Source organism: Achroia grisella, unplaced genomic scaffold (genome assembly GCF_030625045.1).
Source record: "Achroia grisella isolate CSIRO2021 unplaced genomic scaffold, CSIRO_AGI_Agris_v1 utg352, whole genome shotgun sequence".
In the NCBI taxonomy this organism is placed as follows: domain Eukaryota; kingdom Metazoa; phylum Arthropoda; class Insecta; order Lepidoptera; family Pyralidae; genus Achroia; species Achroia grisella.
Window position 1 is genome coordinate 21172 of NW_026712812.1, and position 6151 is coordinate 27322.

Genomic DNA, 6151 nt, shown 5'->3' on the forward strand with positions numbered 1-6151 from the left:
CTAACTAGCTACTCGCCCCGGCTTCGCCCGGGTGTACATACGTGTATTATATATATAAACCTTCCTCTAGAAACGTAGTAGTCTGCGTAGTTATAAAGATTTAAGCATACATAGGGACAGACATCGACAGCGACTTTATTTTATACTATGTAACTATGTAATGATGATGGTGATAATAGATATTTCAATATGCCCATTTTATAAAATCAATAATTATAACTTCTTTATTTAAAAAAATCCTTGTGCTCCGTCTGATTTATTTCTCCTCTTCAGATTCATATTTTATTATATGTTCAGCGAACTGTGTCAATATTACCAGAATATAGAGATATGGCACAGTAAGAATCCTCGATAATCCAAAATATTCACGGCAGAGTCTCTTCAGTGAAGTATTAATCTCTAAAACCATTAGTTATGTAAGGAAAGGGCCGGTTCTCTTGACATGTAGGTATTCTAATTAAATTATTTTAAATATATATGGTAAATAGAGTAGAATCTGAATTGACCATTGACACAAATACACCATTATACTACATATGCGCAACTATAATACCTGCCTGAGGATTCAGTAATTTCACTGCCGTTAAACTTATGTACTTATTTATAATTATTCTGTGCTGCCGTGTCGTGTCCAGGCCTTGAGGCAGATAGTCATACAAAATACTACTACTTATAACTTTACATTGAATGTTTTATAGAATAAATAAAGATATGTCTGCAAATATTTGTTCCGACTGGTCAGTCTTGCTCTAACTGCCTATACCATTGAAACTAGAAATTTTGAATATAATTACGTAACTAACTATTATAATACGGATTCACTAACAGTAAGATTAATAATAAAGGAAATTTTAAAATTACCCCGACGACCACTATGATACACTGGGATCACGCAAACAAAGCCACAGCATATATTGCTATGTAATAATCTTCAACAATTTATGCAATAAATAAAATAAATAGTTATCGTTGGTGGCGCGACAGCAAATTTGAAAATCTGACAATATCTAATATTAGGTATTATATATTCTCAGATTATATTATATGTTCAAAGCTATGGACCCTGGACGACTAATGTTTGGAATATCCAAAGCACTGGTGGTGAGTGGTCGGACGAGTATGCGCGAGGAGTAGTGCTCTGGCTTGACTTATTAAACCGCAGATCTGGATTATTGTAGAATATATAAATATATACTTATAGAATTATAGATATTTCGATTTTGTTAAAGAATAACCTATAGAATTAAAAAATAAAAAATATATAAATTTTAGGATATGTGTATCAATTTTCATTCGAATTCATCCCACGGTATCCAGTAGTTTTTGCTTGAATGAGTAATAACATTCGTCTATACTTACTAAATGAATAATATGTTTATAATACTAGTAGGATTCAATTAAATATGAGAGTTTCCACAATATGATAGTCGGTAGTTAAGCGATGGCAGCGAAGGCTTGCCGCAGACATACAAAATAGAAAAAATGCACGTTTACTTTCACTGAATGAAGAAATTTAAAAGTGATTACTCTCATCAGAAACGGACATCCTGTACATACAAAAAATGTAATTGAAATAAAATGAAACTAAACTATACTATACTTACAATATTATACTTATATGTGTGGTGCAGAGAAGCATATATTTTCTCTAAAGTATTAGTTGACCGTTAATTTTTTGGAGTTATAGTTCATAATAGCAACGCAGGATACTATAAACAGTTATTTTGGTTTTGCTTGCACTTTTCAATTCTCGAAGTATCGTATCTCTTAATTTAAACAGCCTTGCATTTGAATGCTTGTTAGGTCGTATTTAGAACCTAACCGTCAAAGCCTATTTATATTGGTAAACTTAACTAACTTTACACGAAAATGTAGTATTATTGAAATAATAATATGTATATAAATACTTGATGAACCAATTATTTAATGAGAAAAATAAACTTTTTTAACCAATTGATTAAAATAGAAATATGGAAAGAATGGAATTTCTCAATTCGACTGTACTTTTTATATTTTATTCATGAATGGCTATAGAAAATTTTATACGTGAACTTATTTTTATGATTTCACGTGGTATCTTTATTATTTAAATGTTCGTGCTTTTCATGTGGTGGTGGTTATAAAATTAAATATTATAGTATTAATAATGTGATTGAAGTCAGTTGTTTCGAGGCCTGAAAACGGTATTACTGAGAAACATGTTCCTGTACTTCAAATCTGTTCAAGTGAGAAGAGTAACTAGTATGCAAAGTTTTGTATCCATTTTTTAGGAAAGAATCTAGAAGTAAATAAGCTAAGCTAAGTTAAAGCTATTTATTATAAAGAAATAGTAAAATAAATCTTTTGCAAATTGTAATGAACATTTTTACATGACTATGATCAGATTTAGTAATTTAAATGTATTTTGATAAAAATAGTATCTTATTTTTTATAAATGGTTTGGATTTTGACAGACTGTAATGCCTTTGACATATTTTGACATTAGCTCTTACATTACATACCTACTTATTCAGTCATAAGATTGTTCTAAGCTCACAATGCATGGAATATTCACAAATATCTTATGGTACATAGAGTTCATAGCGTTTGCTGTTACATTGATCGGTTTCTTCTGTTTGGTTTTATATTTAGCAAATTTGAATTACGTTTCTTACAATCCCCGATTTGACATGAGGAAAAAGTAAGTTATATTATTTGTAGATTATACACTTACTTTTTGGTAAACAGAGGCCGTTATGAAATAATTTATACATATATATTATTAGCTGTCCCAGCAAACATTGGTTTGTCATATAAATTAATAACGCTGTAAAAAAGTAGGGGTTAATAATAGAGGGATAAAAATTTAGGGTTATTTATTTTATTTTTATTTTTCATTAAAAAATACATACATTTTTTAATGAAAAATAAAAATAAATTGTCGAAAAATTTTTGGTGTGAGTCACCCTTAACACTTTGGGGTATAAAAATAGGTTATAAATATATTCTCAAAATTACTGAATATACATTTAAAATCAAAATCGGTCAAGCATTTTCGGAAGAGTATAAACACAAAACCTGTTACACGAGAATTTTATATAGGTATTAGATAGGTATTTGTTATGTATAGTTATACATTTTGTATATTGTAATCGAAATGAAGCAAAACTTACTTAATTCATCTATTCCTCAAATTAGGATATAAATTATAACATAATATATGGCCTCTGGGACATTGATATAATGTACCTTTCAAACAGTGAATGATTTTCTAAAATCAGTAGGGATTCCGAAGTTTACTTTCCTAAATAAAATCTGGTCTCTCTCTAAATAATATTAGTATAGATGATATAATCTTTGCTAAGAGTTATTATCCTTCAACACGCCTGGAGATATCTACTTATCTAGTTTGCTTACCTGCTTCATCCATTAAGGTGGCCCTATAGCGGCGACATCATTGCTGATTCTCGTTAGATATCTCCAAGGTAATCTTAATTTTATTACATGGTTTATAATTACATTTTTTCATTAAAATGAATTACACATAGAACACAATGTTTCATTATAGCTGGACCGTTGTCTTATTACAGATATATGGCTGATGGTACTTGGTTCATTCAGAATTAATGAATGATTTGGAACGGAAGAAACAAATAATATTGTAAGTAGGTAAATATTTCATGGTTTTATTAAGGAATTAATAATACTTTGCCCAAAATATTTTCTACGCAATATATACATCCTCCCCTATGAGTCATCATAGTTAATGTTTGATAAATTAATCACAATGTGGTAATTCTGTTATAACTCGTGTTCTTCCTTCTTCTTCCTTCATTAGTGATTTGCTATCATCTATGCAGTTGGGATGACTATTTCATTATCATTACATAAAATCTATTTAATTATGCCGTAATTTTAATGATATTTTTGTTTCAGCCTTCATGAATATACCCGAAAGAAACAGATACCCCAAATTCAAGAGCCTTATCAACGGCCAGTGTGTTTTGATCTTGGCTGTGTATGGTTCTGTCGGATAATGGGTAGTATAGTGACTATAGCTGTTTGTTACTATTTTGCTTATGCTTTAATTACTAACACAAAACTCAAGTTTGGTATGTTTGTACCTTGAAAAATATTAAATAAATAAAAATAAAAGATTTATAGTCTTATTAGAGTAATGTATGATGGCACCTTATCTATAAGTTTACGGTTATAACAGTTAGTAAATTTCAATAAAAGAAATTTATACTACTTATCAGTTTTCGAGTTAGACTCTGTACATAGTCGTCTGCTTAGACACTTATTTTAAAGGCCAAGCAGTTTGCTTTGTATACTGTATTTCGATTACAGTGTATGGAGGCTGACACTTTATTCTTCCAGAATACCAACTCAATGCAAGATACCATTTACGTCAAATCATATAATGATCATGAAAACAAGCGACAGTCTCCACTTATCTTTAGCTAGACAATCAATTTGTGTCCCATTCCAGTAATATACAGAAAAAATATATAATTAAAATAATATTGTCATGCAGGAATGTTGATGGAATTTTAAAAAGTGTAAGTCTTCTCTATGGTTTTAAAGATACAGTAAGTTACAGTGACAAAGTGCAAAAAAGAAAATCCCTGGAAAATTAGGTATATGTTGGGTAAATCACACCCAGAGTGGAATTTCATTATGGTAGCCCATACTTTCCTACAGTTTGCGTAAATTTCTTTACATTTTTTATGATTTAATAACCTTTGAGAACTAATTGAAAATAATATTATTGCAATAAAACTAATGGTGCGGAGAACGAAAGTGAAGTCTCAATGAGTGTCGAACAAAAGATGATCTGATCAACAAATAGGTATGTAATTCCGAGATAGCAATCGTGACTCGCAAATTCGATCATCAATGATTGATTGCGCTAACATTTTTATTTGTACACTAGTGAATGATACCCGGCGCTACTTTTATTTTTTCCACACCATACTCACATGTATTTAAGTTTTTATTTTGTATAACACGTAAGTTTTTTTGCTTCACTTAACACTGTTGGCTATTGGTATCCGTGCAATGCATGTGTTTAGGTTTTATTTTTGTGTATTTTTCTATTGCGCCTTAGCGCCTTTTGACGAGCATTCACTTTACTTGTTTTGAAAAGGGGAAGTGAGATTAGCGGCATGTTTGTTTGGCATTTTTATGATATAAAAAATACATTATAAAATTAAACTTTTTATAGTAACAACTTAAGTGTTCAAGCTAAATAGTCAGACCCTGATTAACCTCTGTTACGTTATGTAGTTATAGAAATAACTTTTATTAAATGGCCACGAATTGCAGTCTTCTCTGGAGTTCAATTTTAATATCGATTTCAATCTTATTTAGTTTTGTGGTTTGAAATGTAATTAACACTGAATTAAATAAATCAACAATAATGTCGGTTAGCTCTTTCATTGAACAGGAATATGTAATTAATACGATGTAGGTAATTGACTAGTATGAAAAGGTGAGAAACGGCGTAATCAAATGTCAATGGATTTAATTACTTAGTTTTGAGATGATACTGTTTACTGGTTGTACTGATTTATTATAGTATATGTATGTATATACAGTAATATTTGTAAATATTGGAAACTTCAATTGTAATTGAGTAAACCTTAGGCAACGCACATTAATAAAAATAAATTATATTTAAAAGAATAAATCATACACACGTGTAAGGAATTTTAGGTCAATTATTATTATATAAACATTACGTATATTTGTATAGATTTTTCACAAAAGTTCAGTCCACCAGTCGAGAAAGCAATTTCAGGTCACATGATATTTCTTTTTTCCTTTAAATTCTATCAGGTTTAAACGATGGCTAATGAGATTGACATGTAAACATTTAGATCAGTCAATTAGGTTCAGGAAACGGTCATTTACAGATACACACGAACTAGTGATTGGAATGTGTCAGTCAATGCGTAGGCTAGTCAGTTAGCATAATGTCTAGACTTGAATAGATTCTTGAATAATTAGTGTTCTCTCTGTGATCATCGACTGAAGTATGTTGGGTATAATAAAACTTTTATAATTTTAATCTTTACAACTCACCTACTATGTATTAATACAACATACTATATCCATAAATAAACCTATCTAGAATTACCATCAACAAACCATAGAGATTTTAACGTGA

General features: G+C 29.9%; 1 long non-coding RNA gene across 1 annotated transcript; it reads left to right on the top strand.

Moving 5' to 3' along the window:
* The first annotated feature begins 2493 nt into the window (after positions 1–2493).
* On the top strand, positions 2494–4075 carry LOC131843872 (uncharacterized). Its single transcript, XR_009357563.1, has 3 exons — positions 2494–2680; positions 3570–3640; positions 3916–4075. It is a non-coding gene; the product is annotated as an uncharacterized LOC131843872 (long non-coding RNA).
* The last annotated feature ends 2076 nt before the right edge of the window (positions 4076–6151 follow it).